The sequence below is a fragment of the Narcine bancroftii genome, chromosome 3 (assembly GCF_036971445.1).
Source record: "Narcine bancroftii isolate sNarBan1 chromosome 3, sNarBan1.hap1, whole genome shotgun sequence".
NCBI classification, from domain to species: domain Eukaryota; kingdom Metazoa; phylum Chordata; class Chondrichthyes; order Torpediniformes; family Narcinidae; genus Narcine; species Narcine bancroftii.
The window spans coordinates 184,738,241-184,756,377 of NC_091471.1; the positions used below are offsets into that span (position 1 = coordinate 184,738,241).

The 18,137-nt window shown below is 37.6% G+C and overlaps 2 long non-coding RNA genes across 2 annotated transcripts in view; both read right to left on the minus strand.

Annotated features, from left to right (window-relative positions):
• The window catches only part of LOC138757923 (uncharacterized), a 58,750-nt gene that overhangs the window by 32,392 nt on the left and 8,221 nt on the right, over positions 1-18,137 (minus strand). The window lies entirely within an intron of this gene.
• Positions 3,391-4,905, minus strand: LOC138756326 (uncharacterized). The gene is made up of 2 exons (XR_011352993.1): positions 4,735-4,905; positions 3,391-3,692 (listed from the first exon to the last, which is right to left on the minus strand). It is a non-coding gene; the product is annotated as an uncharacterized lncRNA (long non-coding RNA).

Genomic DNA, 18,137 nt, shown 5'->3' on the forward strand with positions numbered 1-18,137 from the left:
CTCTCTCTTCACCTACCGAATGTAGCCCAATCTGCACCCATGCTGCCCCCCTCCCGCCCCCATCAAAGAGCGAAGCAATAAATCTCGCCTGGATTCACAATAATATATTTTAAAATCAGGTAGTTTAAACCTCCCCCAATTTGTAATCCCATGTCAACCTTTCCATGGAGACTCTAGCCACTTTCCCACTCCACAGAAACTTCATGACACATTCGTTATGCGCGTTAAAAAATCCCTGAGGCAATGCATTAGGTAACATTTGGAAAAGATATTGGAGCCTTGGCATCATCTTTATTTTTAATAATCTGGATGATCATGTGGTTAATTGGATGAGCACGTTTGCAGATGACACTAAGAGTGGACAGCAAAGAAGGTTTTCAAAGCTTGCAAAGGGATCTGGGTCAGGTGGAAAAATGGCAGACAAGTGTGAGGTGTTGCATTTTGGAAGAGTCTTCCATCTAACCAGGTCCTCCTCAATCTTCCAGAGCAAAGGGAGATAATTAAACTTATACAGATTACTTAAATCTTTATCTAATTTTGATCCCCAAATACTTTATGCCTTCCCTCGGCTACTTGAACTCACAACCGTGCTGATACTGCTCATAATCCCCATTTGTCAAAGGCATTATCTTGCTCATATCCAAATTTACTCTGTACCCAAAAGCCTTCCCATAATCCTCCAGTGTGGTCCTTAGATTGGTCAACAAACCCCCTCCCCCCACCCAACCGGGTCCGTGAAATATACTAACACATCGTCAGCAAAAAAGGTTGATATTGTGTCCCACCTCACCATAAACCCTTTATGTCTGGATCCCGCCAAATGACTTCTGCCAGCGGCTACATGGCTAATATGGACATGGACAAAGGATAGCCCTGTCTACTTGATCTGCTCAAGATAAAAACTAGAAACATCAGCCGTTTGTACTAATTTTAGCTCGAGTTTAATGGTAAAGTATCTTAACCCAATTGATAAATGTTTGTCCCAGTCTGAATTTTTCCAGCACCTTAAACAAAAAGTTCCACTCCAAACTGTCGAAGGCCTTCTCAACATCCAAGGCTATGGCCACTCCCAGATCCACCCCCAACAGTGTCAGATGTACAACACTTAGCAATCTATCCATGTTATTTGCTAATTGCCTCTTATCTACGAAACCCACCTGATTTGGGTTCATTGATTTCAGCAGGTGTTTTGCCAGCCTGTTAGCCAATGCTTTTGCAATAATTTTATAATCTGCATTCAACAACAAGATAGGCCTGTATGAGGCAAGTTTTAAGCAATCCCTGCCTTTCTTTGGTATTATCATGATGATTAAGAAATCGGCAAAGAAGGTCTCAAGGGCTAGGGGAGCTAAGTCTCCTTCATGAAGGAGCTGAATCTAAGAGAGGGAATATTCATTTTATTTGCAGCAACATGACTCCTACACTGGAATTGTTTCTTTTTGGCATCAGCACAATTGGAGTGTAGGATAGTGGAAGCTGAGTACAAGGTGCAGCTGCTGTCGGACCATTTGTCTTTGGTGGTAATGACTTCAATGCTGGATAGTTAGGCCCCAGCATATAAATGGAACCTGAATATGACTTTGTAAGATTCCAGAAGGGTTATGCATTTCTACTGCCTGATCCGCCATCTTGATAAGAAGGGGCAACAAAAAATCCTTAAACTCCTTATAAAATTTGATGGGGGAAACCATCTTCCCCCAGGGACTTGCCCACCTGCAAAGAGCTCAGAGCCCATTTCATCCTTAATAAAAGGGGCACTCAGCTCCTCCTGTCCTAAATTTGGCAAGTCCAATGGGCACAAAAATTCATCAATTTTGGCAGGGTCTCCCCTGACTCAGATTTGTAAAGTTCTTCAAATAAACATTTAAATACATAATTTATTTATTTTGGCTTATGAGATCTTGCCTTCCTGTCCGGATCACATTGATTGTTCTGAAAGCCCCCTCTCCTCTCACCTGCCAGAACAAGCCTTTATGGGCCTTCTCCTGCAGTTCATAGTACTGCTGCCTAGATCTTAGAACTAACTTTTCCATTCTATACGTTTGGAGCGTATTGTACTCAAGCTTCTCATTTACCAAGTTTTCATACTTCTCTTCTGTGCCCACCTTCTTATAATCATTTTCCATTTGGGATATTTCCAATTCCAGATTGCTAACCTTTTTCATATACTCTTTTTTGACACTCTTGGTGTACCAATCATCTGGGCCTTTAAATAAGCCTTCAATATTTCCCATATCAGGAAGTTTTCCTTAGTAGAGGGGCAATTTGTTTCACAGAACAAATGTATCTGAGCTCTAACAAAGTTACAAAATTCCAGTTTTCCTAACAAAGTCATATTCAGGTTCCATCTATATGCTGGGGCCTAATTATCCAGCATTGAAGTCGTTACCACCAAAGACAAATGGTCTGACAGCAACTGCACCTTCTACTCAGCTTCCACTATCCTACACTCCAATTGGGCTGATGCCAAAAAGAAACAATCCTAGTGTAGGAGTCATGTTGCTGCAAATAAAAAGAATAATCCCTCTCTTAGATTCAGCTCCTTCATGAAGGAGACTTAGCTCCCCTAGCCCTTGAGACCTTCTTTGCCGATTTATCCATGACCAGATCCAAACAAAAATTGAAATCCCATCCAATCAGTACCCTCTCCCCCTCCCCCCACCCCTTCAGATACTTTCAGAAAAATAACCTGTATAAACTTTTCATCATAATGATTCAGGGCATATACATTCATCAGAGTCCAGGATTCTGAGTATATTTGACAATGCATCATCACAAATCACCCTACCGAATAGGTGACAACTCCCAGACTACCCACTGAACATTCTTCCCTGTCAGGATAGCCTCTCCCCTGGCCCCAGAACTGAAGGAGGACAACACCACTTGACCCACCTATCCCCTCTTGATTCGTAAGGTGGGTTTCTTGTACAAATATTATGTCTGACTGTATCTTTTTAAAAAGTGCAAGACTCTCTTCCCTTTTATCATCCAATTAATCCCATTGACATTCACACTTACCACCTAAATCAACTCATCCATTACCTCAGTGTCTTCTTAAAATCCTTACCTCCCTTTTCCAGTCTTCCTTTGGCCCATATCTTCTGCTCCCTTTGTCCCCACAGACTTGCCCAAAACCCACGTAAATTAAAAAAAGGAATTAAAAAGAAAACCATATTCAGCAAATAAAAACAATATAATATATCCCTCAAATTCAACTCCTCTTCCTCCTTCCATTCCCCTAAACCTCCCCTACCCCTCCTGACGCTACTAACACTATGGTTAGCGCCAATTTCCTAACCAAGCCGAGGCATGCCCATAGCACCCATCCAACTTCTTCTCTTCCTGCATCACCCATGAGCTCCTCTCATATATACATCCCCAAAAAACAAATTGTCACTTTAGACGGAATTTAATAAGCAATGCAGTACATTTACAATAATATATATACATCCATATTCTCCCCAGCCAGCAACCCTCTCCACCAGCTTATTGCCCCTCCTCCTGGATAGCCTCAGGGCATTTGGTGAATCATATCGCCTTCTTTGCCTCTGTATAAAACTTTTTGTCCTCTCCGGGCAATAGCACCTTTAGTGTTGTCAGGTTCAATAGCATATATTCCACCCTCTTGTTTTGCAAGACACTTTTCACTTCATGAAACTGCTTCCTTTGCTTCAGCAACACCACACTGATATCTGGAAAGAAAAAGATGTTGCTATTCCTAAACATGGCTGGACTGCCCCCCCCCCACCCCCACTCTTTGCCCTCGCCTTTCAGCTGCTGGACGAAGAACCCTTTCCCTGCCCCAGACATTTCTTTACCAAGACTGACCGAGGCCACTGCCCCGGACCCGGCTTGGGGAAAAAAGATCTGCGGGTCCACTCTATCCTCAAATCTCCCCCTATGTTGTCCTCACCCAAACCCCTGGTATCCAATCATTAACAAACTTGATTAAATCATTCCCCTCGCCCTTCCTTTAATCCCACAATATTAACATTTTTTGTTCTGTTAAAATTTTCAAACATGTCGAATGTTTACAGGATTTCCTCCCTTTCCTTGTTTCAGGCATCCCTCTGACTTTCCAGGTGTTCCATAGTATCCTCTACCCTCTCTATCTGTCTTCCACACTGGGAACTCTCCTTGTCAAATCTTTATCTCCCCTATTTCTTTTGAAAGTCCACTTAATGAAGTCTTTAATCTGGCCTCCAAGGCCTCAACGATCACCTCCACCATGGCTCTGACACTCTTTCCAGTAAGTCTCTCATCTCCCTCCGACACCTTCATCCATCGTGACAATAGGCCTTTCCTCCCTCCGTTCTCCTCTTCCATCTCACTGTTGCTCCTCACATCGCTGTTCACCAACCTCTCACCCATCTCTTCATCAACTCCTACCGTCTCCTCTTGATGCCACCTTCTCTCCTCACCCACTGCCCACAGGGATCTGCCTGGGCCACAGGTTGGGCTACTCTCCTGACGCCGCCTGCGACCCCGCTGCCGCCGGCCCTTAATCTCCAGTATCTTTTCTGGCCTGGTTGGCATTGTCACTGCTGCCTCGTCCTACCCTCTCTTGCCATATCATCCCACAGTCGTTGTCTCTGCTTGACTCGATGCTGGATGACTTTCTTTGGATGGTGTCATCTGCGACTTCCTCCCAAAGCAGTCTCAATTAAAACCCGTCGACCTCCTTGCCATGAGGTCCCACAATCCTGATATCCTGAGGCTGCATCATGGCTGCACCTTTCATAATAAATTTCTTGTCCTTCCTTCCCATCCTTCTCTCATCCTTCTTGCTCTGCAGGATCTTCTTTAAACTTGTTTCTGTTTTTTTTCCCCTGTATTTTCTGTAATCTTCTGAGGAGCTCTGGGATTCTGCTCTTACTCGTCGTCCACCATCATGCGACCCTCTTATTTTTGTTAACTTGATAGATCTAAGAATGTTCAAAGAGGGGAATCAAGAAAGAATGGGAGCAAAATTTAAATATATCAATACCAGACAAAGTCTGGGATATCTGATTAATAATACTTCATTCTGTGCACAACGTTGTTTAATACAATTTAAAATCGTACTTAGAATACACATGTCCAAAGTTAAACTATCTTGTTTTTATTCTGATGTAGATCCACCATGTTATAAATGTAAAATCTTTGAGATCTCTCTGATTCATATGCCTTGGGAATGTCCAAAACTAAAAGAATTTTGCAAGCAATTCTTCCAAACTTTATCAGAGATTCTTAGGATTAAATTGGAACCATGCCTTTTTAATGCTTTGATTGACTATTCTCTAGAGGAAAATATTTTCTTGAACTTAATTCAAAAAAGAATAGTAGCTTTTATTTCATTGATAGCTAGACGAACAATTTTGATGAAATGGAAAGACAGCAAAGCATCAACTCATGTGCAATGGGTACAGGATGTTACGTCTTGCTTGAGTTTGGACAAAGTTAGATATAACATTGTAGAGTTGTTGCTATAAACTGGAACGGATCCATGTCACCACTCAGACAGGAGCTAATATGCTTCATCACCATCCTTTCAAAGCACTGTCACTATTGAGGTGAGTGCCACTGGTCAATAGTAATTTAGGCAGGTTACCACACTCTTCTTGGGCACCAGCACGATTGATGTCTGTATGAAACAGGTGGGTACCATGCCCTGTAATCCTGTAAGGGTTACATGGATTGCAAGTCAGCAAGCAGTTCTGTTTATGGCTTTCTAGCTGTTGTTTAGCATATTTTTATGCTGTATCCCAGAAAAATTTTTGAGCCAAAGTTACAGATAGTTTCTCAGCCACGTTTTAACATGTTTTTAGTTTAATTCTTCTGTTTTGCGAAATGGATGGATCGGAGAAGTTCCAACAATTTCTATTGACCTTCTAAAAATGTTTTAATGGCTTGTAAAAACATAGTGCAACTTATAATAACATTAACCATGTTTAATATCATTTAATAAATCTTGTTTCCAACTTTAATTCCGTATGAATTTGTTTGAAAAAGTCACAGACAAAAACTTTTCCAATCTTCTCCAACCAACTATAAAGGAAAATAATTGCAACAATTAAGAGATGTTGAAGATATCTATGAATACATTGGTAAGTTGGTCAGCACAGAGTTTTAATTCTTAGACAGGTACTCCAGACTGGATGCTTTCCTTGGATCCACTCTCCTGAAGGCAGCCTGCATGTCATCCTCAGATACGGACAGGAGAGGATCATCAGGGGTCATGGGGGTGTGCAAGTCGTGGTTCTTGTTCTCGTGGTCGAATCATGCATAGAAGGCATTGAGTTCATCAGGGAGTGAAGCTTTGCCAGCTCCTACTGCATTGGATTTTGTTTTATAAATGGTTATGTCATTTAGGCGTGCCACAGCTGCTGGTAACTGATACCAGTTTGGTTCTATGGCTCTATATTTCTGGCATCTGCAGACTCCTTGTTTGCTGGCATGAATGCTGTCTGTCCCGCTGAGTTCCTCCAGCATTTTCTGCGTTGCCCTTCACAGGGCTGCTCAGTTAGCTAAAGTAGATGCTGAATTTCACTGCTCCTTCTCTCCAGTGAAAAGTGAACTGAAGTCATGTATGCAGGTTCACAGTATCAGCTTAGTGTTTCCTCATCTGTTGCTTTGATGCTCTTTCATGTCTATTAGATAAGATACCAAGACTTGCATGTGACTTGGATTGTAATGTAGTAATTGTGCAGGTTCAGCCTTGGTCTCTGATGGGACATATCTAGTTTCAGTAGCAAGAAAAAGTCAAGACAGCTGTGGACATATGGATGCAGGAACTGCTGGAAAGATTGCAGGTTGCTCTCATACCGCCCAAAGAGGTGGGCATTCCTGATATTCTGTCTGGATTTGATCCCATAGTCTCATTCTTCACTAAGATGAGCTTTGTTACAGTGGGGTCTTCGTCAAATGACATGAGCCTTGTTTTAGAAAACTATTTTATGGGAATTATGAGTTTTTGCTCTTAAGAATATTTGTTGCCAATGAGTTCTCACTGTTAAAGAAAATCAACCATCTCCATTCAAATTTTTTCTACAGTAAAACCCTTTTATCTGAAATTCACACAACTGGCAGCCTCAAGCAACCACAAAAAAAAACTTGCAGAAAATAAATACCGGTAGGTAAAAAATATGGGTATAAAATTGGTGTGCCTCTCCGTTAATTCACCAGTCATGCAACACACAATCTCAAGCAACTGGAAAATACAATTATCTGGCATCTAACAGTCCTCAAGGGTGTTTGGTACCAGGGGTTTTATTGTATCTACTTACAGTGACTTTATTGAAATTTTTACTTCCAGACAGTATTCACCAATTCTTCGTGAATTTTCACAGTAAGTTCATACTATTGGAAGTGATGTAACTTCAAGTCATTGAAAGCAGTGAGAAAGCCCCAGTGAACCCAATACAAGGGGACTATCATTATTTGGGTAGGAATATTTTATGTGTTAATTTTACTAGGGGTTTCTAGGATAATGTTTTTTTTAAATCGTGTTGTCGTGTATTGAGATGTACAAAAATATATTTTTTTAAATTGGACAAAAGAGATGGAAGAGTTGAGGAGATGAGAGAGAATTGAAAAAAACGAGGTATAAGATGGGTACATTAAATTTCATGACCGTAAATATTAATTGAATACGCAACCAAATTAAAAGGGAGAGGTTACTGACATAACTAAAAAAAAGAAAATCGACATTGCTTTTGTGCAAGAAATACACTTAATCGAGATAGAACATAGTAAATTTAAGAGAGACTGGGTAGGCCATGTAGTGGCATCAATATACAATTCAAAATCCAGGGGAGTAGCTACATTAGTCAACAAAAATCTACCAATCAATATAAAGGAAATAATAACTGATCCAGCAGGCAGATTATGAAATGACAAGGTGCCAGATTTATTCAGAATTTTGGAATTTACTAAACATTTATGCACCTAACAAAGAAGATCAGGAATTTATGCAAAACATCTTCCTAATGATAGCAGATACACAGGGACATAACTTGCTAGGAGGGAATTTCAACTTCAACCTGAACCCAATGATGGACAAAACTGGGAAGACAATTAACAATAAGAATAAAGTAACTAAATTTACACTAAAAGCAATGGAGGATATGAAACTAATCGATATTTGGAGGAAGCAACACCCAAAAGAGAGAGAATATTCACACTACTCGAATAGACATAAGACCTACTCAAGAATAGACATGTTTTTGTTATCAGCACAGATCCAAGGAAGAGTTAAAAAATCGGAATATAAAGCAAGATTATTATCAGATCATTTTCCCCTGTTATTAACAATTGAATTAGAGGATGTCCCACCAAAGACATATAGATGGAGACGAAACTCTACACTGTTAAAAAGACAAGATTTCAAAGAATATATTGAACAACAAATTAGAATCAGTAAAATATAAATACATTTTATGGGATCCAATGAAGGTCTTTATTAGAGGACAAATAATTAGCTATACAACTAAAATTAAAAAGGAATATAATCGGGAAATAGAACAGTTGGAAAAAGAGATAACAATTATAGAAAAGGAATTCACGGTAAGAGAAGATACAGAGAAAAAGAGAGAGCCAGCAGAGAAAAAATTAAAATATGAAAATATACAAACATAAAGTAGAGAAAAATATAATAAAAACAAATCAAAAATATGATGAACTGGGAGAGAAAACACACAAAATATAGGCATGGCAACTTAAAATAACCATTCTAGCGACAAGAAAAGATGATAAGCAGATCACATATAATCCATTGGAGATTAATGAAAAATTTAAAAGATTTTATAAACAATTATACCAAACTGAAAATATAGGAAAAATGACAAAATTGACTAATTTTTACCTAATATTGAACTACCACATCTACAAATAGAACAAAATAAATTGACAGAACCTTTCAAGACTGAAGAAATACAGGATATATTAATGAAACTCTTCTTCTTTGGCTTGGCTTCGCAGACGAAGATTTATGGAGGGGTAATGTCCACGTCAGCTGCAGACTCGTTTGTGGCTGACAAGTCCGATGCGGGACAGGCAGACACGGTTGCAGTGGTTGCAGGGGAAAATTGGATGGTTGGGGTTGGGTGTTGGGTTTTTCCTCCTTTGTCTTTTGTCAGTGAGGTGAGCTCTGCGGTCTTCTTCAAAGGAGGTTGCTGCCCGCCAAACTTTGAGGTGCCAAGATTCACGGTTTGAGGCGATATCAGCCTACTGGCAGTGGTCAATGTGGCAGGCACCAAGAGATTTCTTTAGGCAGTCCTTGTACCTCTTCTTTGGTGCACCTCTGTCTCGGTGGCCAGTGGAGAGCTCGCCATATAACACGATCTTGGGAAGGCGATGGTCCTCCATTCTGGAGACGTGGCCTACCCAGCGCAGTTGGATCTTCAGCAGCGTGGATTCGATGCTGTCAGCCTCTGCCATCTCGAGTACTTTGATGTTGGAGATGAAGTCGCTCCAATGAATGTTGAGGATGGAGCAGAGACAATGCTGGTGGAAATGTTCTAGGAGCCGAAGGTGATGCCAGTAGAGGACCCATGATTCAGAGTCGAACAGGAGTGTGGGTATGACAATGGCTCTGCATACGCTAATCTTTGTGAGGTTTTTCAGTTGGTTGTTTTTCCAGACTCTTTTGTGTAGTCTTCCAAAGGCGCTATTTGCTTTGTCTGTTGTTTAAAGTGTTACAGAAATTTAAACTACTGGAAAAATTTATTAACTGGATTAGAGCATTATATAATGGACCATTAGCAAAGGTAGTAATAAATGGATATATATCAGATCACTTTATATTAAGCAGGTCAACAAGACAGGGATGCCCATTATCCCCTTCACTGTTCACTTTGGTTATTGAACCACTAGCTGAGTTGATAAAGAAGGAAACTATGATAAAATGAATAAAAATAAAAGAGAAAGAATATAAAATCAGTCTATTTGGAGATGACATTATAGTATATTTAACAGAACCAGATAAGTGAATAAAAAAATCTACATATGAAACTGAAAGAGTATGGAGAGATATCAGGGTACAAGATTAATATCAATAAAAGCAAAGTGATGCCAATGAACAAAGTTGATTATTCAGAATTTTAAAAAGAAACCCATTTAAATAGAAATCACAGGCAATATGTAACCTTGGTATCAGAATAGATAACAACCTAAAACATTTATACAAATTAAACTATGTACCATTAATTTAAAAAAAATACAGGAAGATCTAGAGAATTGGAAAGAACTACCGTTTACTTTAATAGGAAGAGTAAACTGTATTAAGATTAATGTGTTTCCATGAGTGCAATATCTATTCCAAACGTCACCAATTCCCCTGACAGAATTTTGTTTTCCATAACTGAAGAAAATAGTGAGGAAATTTTTAAGGAAAGGTAAGAAATCAAGAATAGTGCTAGAAAAATTAACATGGAGTTACAAACAAGGAGGGTTACAGCAACCAAACTTCAAAAATTACTACAGGGCAGAGAAGTTAAGGTACTTATCAGATTTTTATCAGAGAGGAGAAAAACCGAACTGGACTAAGATAGAATCAGACAAATTGGGAGAAAATATCCCAGAACATATACTTTATAAATGGGATGAAAAATTGGTGCAATACAACAATTCACCAGTACTACATCACATTCTTAAATAATGGAAAAGAATACACCTGGAAGAAAAAAAGATAAATTATCAAATACCAAAAATGTTATTAACACAAAACCCATTAATCCCCTTTACAATAGATTAATTTATTTTTCAAGGAATGGGATAGAAAAGGAATCAAGAAAATAGAAGACTGCTTTTTGGGAAATAATTTATTAACATTTGAGCAATTAAAAATAAGTATGGAACAACACAAGGTAGAATGTTTACATATTACCAATTGAAAACTTATTTAAAAGATAAACTGTGAAATAGCTTGAGACTACCAGAAAGTAGCAACTATGAATATTTTATCACACAATGATAATTAAAAAATTTATTACCAACACGCACATCAAATTGCAATATAAGGAAGAGGATGAAACAAGGTATAAACTGAAACAAAGTTAGGGAAAAGATTTAAACACAGAGATAAAGAACGGAACATTGGAGAAGTTATGTATAGGAACAATGAGGAACATGATAAATACTAGATAATGTATGATACAATATAATTGGCTACATAGATTATACATTACTCCTCAGAAATTAAAAGAATGGTACCCAACAGCATCGGATAGATGTTTTTGTTGCAAAAAAGAGATTGGAACCACATTACATGCAATTTGGACATGCTCAAAAGTAAAAACTTTCTGGGAAGATCTAAACCTAATATTAAACAAAATCACAAAAAAAATATACTAAAAGATCCAAAAATGTTTCTGTTAAATAATATAAAAGACAAAAAATTAGGACTAAAATTAGACAAAGCCCAAATAAGATTTATTATGATAACGCTAGCAGTCGCCAAAAAAAGTATTATGACAACCTGGAAATCGGAAACAAACCTTAAAATACAACAGTGGTTTACAGAAATAAACAAGTGTATTCCATTAGAAAAAATTACGTACAATCTGAAAGACAAATGTACATTATTTGAACAAATTTGAGAACCATATATAAAATGTCAGAGAATCCCGACCACAAACCTCCATCTCGTAAAACAACATAATTATGAGCACAGTAAGATTTAAATATGTGAAAGTGGATGATATGACTTTTTTTTGTTTTTTGTTATTTCTTTGTTTTATGTGTTTTATTATTTATTGATTTTTGAAGGGGGTGGGAAGGGGAGAGGGATGAAAGGGGGAAAAGGAATATATTGATGATGATCAGTTGTGGATGTTGTTATTGATATGACTCATAGTGCAAGAAATAAAAAATATTAAAAAAAAGAAAGCCCCAATGATCACTGGATTGTATACCTCTGGCTTTCCCTTCCTGAAGTTAATGATCAGCTCCTTAGTATTGGTGACATTGAGTGCAAGGTTGTTGTTGGTGCACCATTTCGCCAAGTTTTTAATCTTCCTCCTGTACGCTGACTCATCACCTTTCATCAACAAGTTTGTAGATGGGGTTATTGTCGTACCAAGCCACACAGTCGGTGTAAAATGAGTAGAGCAGGGAGCTAAGAATGCACTTGGTCTTCCTGATGACCCAAGTTGCATTTACAACTCTCCATACTTTCTTGCGGTCTTGTACCAAGCTGATACATCTGGACAGGACACTTTCTATAGTGCAGTTGTCGATGTTTCGCAATAACAAAAATAGCTACATGGTAAGGACACAGACTGTCCTAGAAGAAACAACAGTTGATTTTTAAAAACAAAGTTAATCATTTTTCAGAATGTGCACGTTGATCAGACTAGGAAAGATAAACACATGGTTTATAAATCTGTTTCCTCCCCTGCAGAAGAATGATGAATCTTAATGGGATTAATTTATTCACAACACCCATGAATACCTTGATGAAGGGCTAAAGTCGGAAACGTTGGTTATGTATCTTTGTATATAAAGTACGCTGTTTGATCTGCTGAATTTCTCCAGAATTGTTTCTACATTAACCATTGTTTTACACCCATGGGTAATGTCCATTGTTTGCCCTTCAAACTTCTTTTTACCAAAGGGCACATGTTTATAAAACAATTTGAGCAATGGTAACATGCTGAAGCTTATTGGGATACAAAAGAAATTGTAACAGTAGAACTGGATGCTGACATGGATAAGGCATGTAAATCTAAAAGGTCTCCTTCAACAGAATATCACTGCTAGAGCAATATGCTTCAACATGTATAAATCATTAAATTCTTAATTGAACATGGACTTGCACTCAATGGACACTGAGCAGTTAAAAGTAATACACACAGTTGCTCTCTTTGATTTATTTTTGGTACATCATCAGCTAAATTCAGACAAACAGCACAAATAATACTTCCCCATCAGGGTTCAATGAAATAATTCATTAATTTGATGTGCAGGAAGTTAACACAATACTAGCACAACTGCAAAAAACCATTTTTTTTAAATTGACCATGGATTATTATATATTGATAAACTGAGATTTATATTTCAGTAGAAGTGCACAAGATTTATATTTCAGTAGAAGTGCACAAGAAGCAGATCATACAACATTCATAGAAAGCAAAAGGCAGATTTGTCATCTGATTTATTGAAACATGACCATTTGAGAATCAGACAGATAGAACTCATAGATTGTACCTGCAATGGTGAATAACTTGGGTTTGGATATTCCTAAATGCCACAAACAATAATATGGCAGCATTACCACAACTAAAATAATTAAACTAGCATTTGCTAAATAAGCGCTTTTTGCCCTTTAATCTAGATCATAGAGAATCCCGAATCTAAGGAAATAAGGAAGCAATCTATTATTTTATTTCCTAAAGATGGACTGGAAATTAATGTCATGTGAGGCTCCCACTCTCAAGAAAAAAATATTTCATAGACTTGCCAGTAAGGGCCCAATCTAAAATGGTGTAACCCCACACCACATTAGGGCTGCCATCTGGATGGTCCAAATAAAGCCCAACTTTATTGGCTGTTGTAAAAGATGTCAAGTATTTTGTTCATGAATGTCAGGACATTCAGAAGTACTCATTAAAATTTAAAAATCTATTTAACTAATTGAAGTATATGAAAAAACATTAAAAATTACTTTTGAAACATAATCAGAATTACTAAATAAACTTAATTTAAAACACTATATTTGTTATTTTCTCCTGCAGCTGTTCCTCATTGAAAGAATGTATTTGCTGCTCTTGTTCCAAGTTTAATCTAATGCAGGTTCAGCAGTCTGATATACCACTATAAATGGTGGGGAATTCAGCGAGTTTGTTCTTTTTTCTGGACTCCATATGAAGTCCGATCTTTAAACAAGACAGGAACTTTGTTGATGGAGATTGGTTTGGGACATTTATTTTCAAATTATGTTTAGAACTAACTTGGACTTGCAGTGGGTGAATAGTCGTAAAAAAACATGGTATTCTGTGATGGATCAGAAATTTGTAGTGTATAATGATGATATATCGTAGACATGTCATAAGATTAATTTCAGATAAAAGTTCAAAGTTCAGATTTATTGTCAGAGTACATGCATGACATCACATACAATCTTGAGATTCTTTTTATTTTTTCTTTGAATATTTTGTTAATGCTTTTCCAAAAACTCAAAACGTTAGCAACATTATCAGGGTCAATGTTAATAGTATCGAGGGAGAAGTCACGTGATGGAGTAGTGGCCGGTAGAATACCAGCTCTCTCCAGAAAAGAAGGATAAAAGTGAAGAAAAAGCAAAGCCCCAGACACACAAATCACAACAAATAAAAAATAAAGGTGTGGAGAAAATGGCACCTAAGAAAGAAAAGCCAAAAACAACAGGAAGAAGAAAGAAAGATGCCGGAAGAGAAAAGTGAAGGCCTTACCTGCACGAAAAAGCAGGGAACCACCTTGGAAAGAGGAGCCCACTCCCCGAGGTTAGTGGAAACCCCGCAGGGTCGTGACCCACCGACCGCAAGACTGCAAAAATGGCTCACGGAGCCAAACTGGGGTATGTAACTGCACATGTGCGAGGAATCGCACCACAAGGAGAACACCGACGGGAGGGAGGAGCAGCTGTGGAGTGAAACTCCACAGCATGAACAGCTGAGAGAGAGCCGACAGCTGGGCTCCCAGCTGGAAGATAAAGAAAGAAACGGGAACATGGAGGGGTGAGAAATAAAAAAGGAAACTAGAGACACAACAGATAACCAGCCCAGAAGAAGAGGACCAACATCAAGAAACCATGGAAAAAAAACCCCAACAAACAGAGACAAGCAGCTCAACAAGAAAGTCAAAAGAGACATAGATACAAGGAAGAGAAATAGAAGACACAAACCCAAGAGCAGACACAGAAGAAGAAGAAGAACTCTAAGCTCTGCACAGAGGAATAGGAGGTAAAATGAATGGACAGTACATAGACAAAAAAAATTTCAAGAACAAATGAAAGAATTAAAAGAATGGCTGACACTAGAATTTAGAGAAATGAAAAGAACTGAAGAAAAAGTGAGTAGAATAGAGCTGGTTATAACAGATGTCGGGAAAAGATTAGAAAATGTGGAAGAACGTGTAATGGCAGTAGAAATGGAAGTGAACAAAAAAAGTTAAAGAAACACAGGAGTTGTTAGCTCAGAAGATTGATATAATGGAAAATTTTAGTAGGCGAAACAATATAAAGGTAGTGGGCCTAAAAGAAGATGAAGAAGGCAAAGATATGAAAGAAATTATAAAAGAATGGATCCCAAAAGTCCTGGGAATGCCAGAAATGCAGGAAGGAATGGAAATAGAAAGGGCACACAGAATATTAGCTCCGATACCACAGTCACAACATAAACCAAGATCCGTTTTAGTAACATTTCTGAGATATAAGACAAGAGAAAATATTTGGAGAAGGCAATGAAAAAAATGAGAGAAGACAAAAAAACCACTGGAATACAAAAGTCAAAAAAAATGTTTCTACACAGACATAAGTTTTGAGCTTCTAAAGAAGAGGAAGGAGTTTAACACAGCAAAATCGACCCTATGGAAGAAAGGCTATAAATTTGTGTTAAGATATCCAGTGATGCTTAAAATAGTTATCCCGGGGCAGCAAAACAGACTGTTCTCGGATCCGGAGAAAGCACGAGAATTTGCAAAACACCTGCAGGACAGAAAGAGAGATGAAGAGATGTAACAAGAACAAAGAATGACGACAAATACATATAAAGTAAAAATAATGTATAAGTAAGAACTAAAGAAGGGAAGAAAAGGGAAGTAAGGGAGAAGGGGGGAAAAAAGAGGAGTTTTTAAAATAAATAAATAAATAGATAGATTGATAAATAAATAGATGTATGGATAAATAGAAAAAGAAGAAAAGATGGGGAGCTTTGTTGTAATTTGAAGATAAAAGTCTTTTCTGGAGGGGGTTGGGTGGGAGAGAATAACAATTATTGCAAAATCAGTTGACACTTGTGAACGGGTTCGCAGTCCGATTGGAGAGGGGAGTTGTGGTTGCCTGGCAAGGGACATGGGGCAACTCAGAGGGGGGGGGGAAACACTTGGGGTTAAGGGAATTTTAGATGTGGGAACGGTTGAAATATTTTATGTTTTAGAAGTGTTGTCATACAGTGCGTTCAAAAAAAGAAAACTGAGAAATGGAAATGGGGAAAAGGGGAAAGGTGGTGATAAGGAAGCAGAAATGAGATGTAAACAAAGTATGAGATGGCCATGTTGATCTATATGACTATAAATATTATTGGAATACATAACCAAATGAAAAGGAAGAGGCTATTAAATTTACTGAAAAAATAAAAAATAGATATAGCATTCATGCAGGAAACACATCTAACTGAAGTAGAAATTAAGGAGAGACTGGGTAGGGCACGTAATGACAGCATCATATAACTCAAAAGCCAGAGGTGTAGCTATATTAATAAAAATGTACCAATCAAAATAGAGGAGGAAATAATAGATCCAGCAGGGAGATACGTAATGTTAAAATGTCAGATATATTCAGAACTCTGGAATTTGGTCAATATGCATGCACCTAATGAAGAGGATCAAATCTTTATGCAAGATATTTTTTTGAAGATTGTAGATACGCAGGGGAATATATTGACAGGAGGGGACTTTAACCTTAATTTGGATTCAAAGATGGATAAAACTGGACAAAAGACTAGCAGAAAGAACAAAGTAGCCAAATTTATGGTTAAATGAATGCAGGAAATGCAACTTTTGGATATATGGAGGAGACAACGCCCAAAGGAGAAGGAATACTCATATTATTCGAGTAGACAAAAACATACTCAAGGATTGACCTGTTCCTGTTGTCAGCCAATATCCAAGGGAGAGTTAGGAAAACGGAATATAAAGCTCGATTGTTATCTGATCACTCACCCCTGTTATTAGCAATAGAACTGGAGGACATCCCACCAAGAACATATAGATGAAGATTAAACTCCATGCTACTTAAAAGACAGGATTTTAGAGAATTTATTGAGCTCCAAATTAAAATGTACTTTGAAATAAATACAGAATCAGTGAAAGACAAATTTATATTATGGGATGCAATGAAAGTCTTCATCAGAGGGCAGATAATAACTTATATAACTAAGATGAAGAAGGACTACAATCGGGAAATAGAACAGCTGGAAAGGGAAATAGTAAGTACAGAAAAAGAACTAGCAACAAGGGAAGATACAACAAAAAGAAGAGAATTGGCAGACAAAAAAATAAAATACGAAACAATACAAACGTATAAGGTGGAGAAGAATATAATGAAAATAAAGCAGAAGTATTACGAGCTATGAGAAAAAACACACAAAATACTGGCTTGGCAGCTTAAAACAGAATAAGCTAAAAGAATGGTATTGGCATCAAGGAAAAAGGACAATCAAATTACATATAACGCAACAGAGATCAATGAAAACTTTAAGGAATTCTACGAGAAATGATACCGAACTGAGAACGAAAAGAAAGAAGACAAAATAGATGAGTTTCTAGCTAAAATTGAACTGCCGAAATTGCAAGAAGAGGAGCAAAACAAATTGATAAAACCATTTGAAATAGAGGAAATACAAGATATATTAAAAAAGCTACCGAATAATAAAACGCCTGGGGAGGACGGACTCCCAATAGAATTCTATAAAACATTTAAAGAGTTACTAATTCTTCCTCTCCTGGAAGTAATGAACCAGATTGAAGAAACACAAAACATGCCAGATTCATGTAAAACAGCAATAATTACAGTAATACCAAAGATGGGGAAAGATCCACTAACACCAGCATCGTGTAGACCAATATCTCTACTTAACTCAGATTATAAGATAACAGCAAAACTATTAGCAAATAGATTGGCCGACTGTGTACCAAAAATAGTAAAACTAGATCAAACTGGATTTATTAAGAAACGACGAACAACGGACAATGTCTGTAAGTTCATTAATTTAATCCATGCAGTACAAGGAAATAAGATGCCAATGGCTGTTGCTATAGATACAGAGAAAGTCTTTGACAGGGTAGAATGGAATTGTTTATTCAAAGTATTACAGAGGTTCAACCTACCAGAGAAATATATTAATTGGATTAAAGCATTATATAAGGGTCCACTGGCGAAAGTGACAGTAAATGGATATATA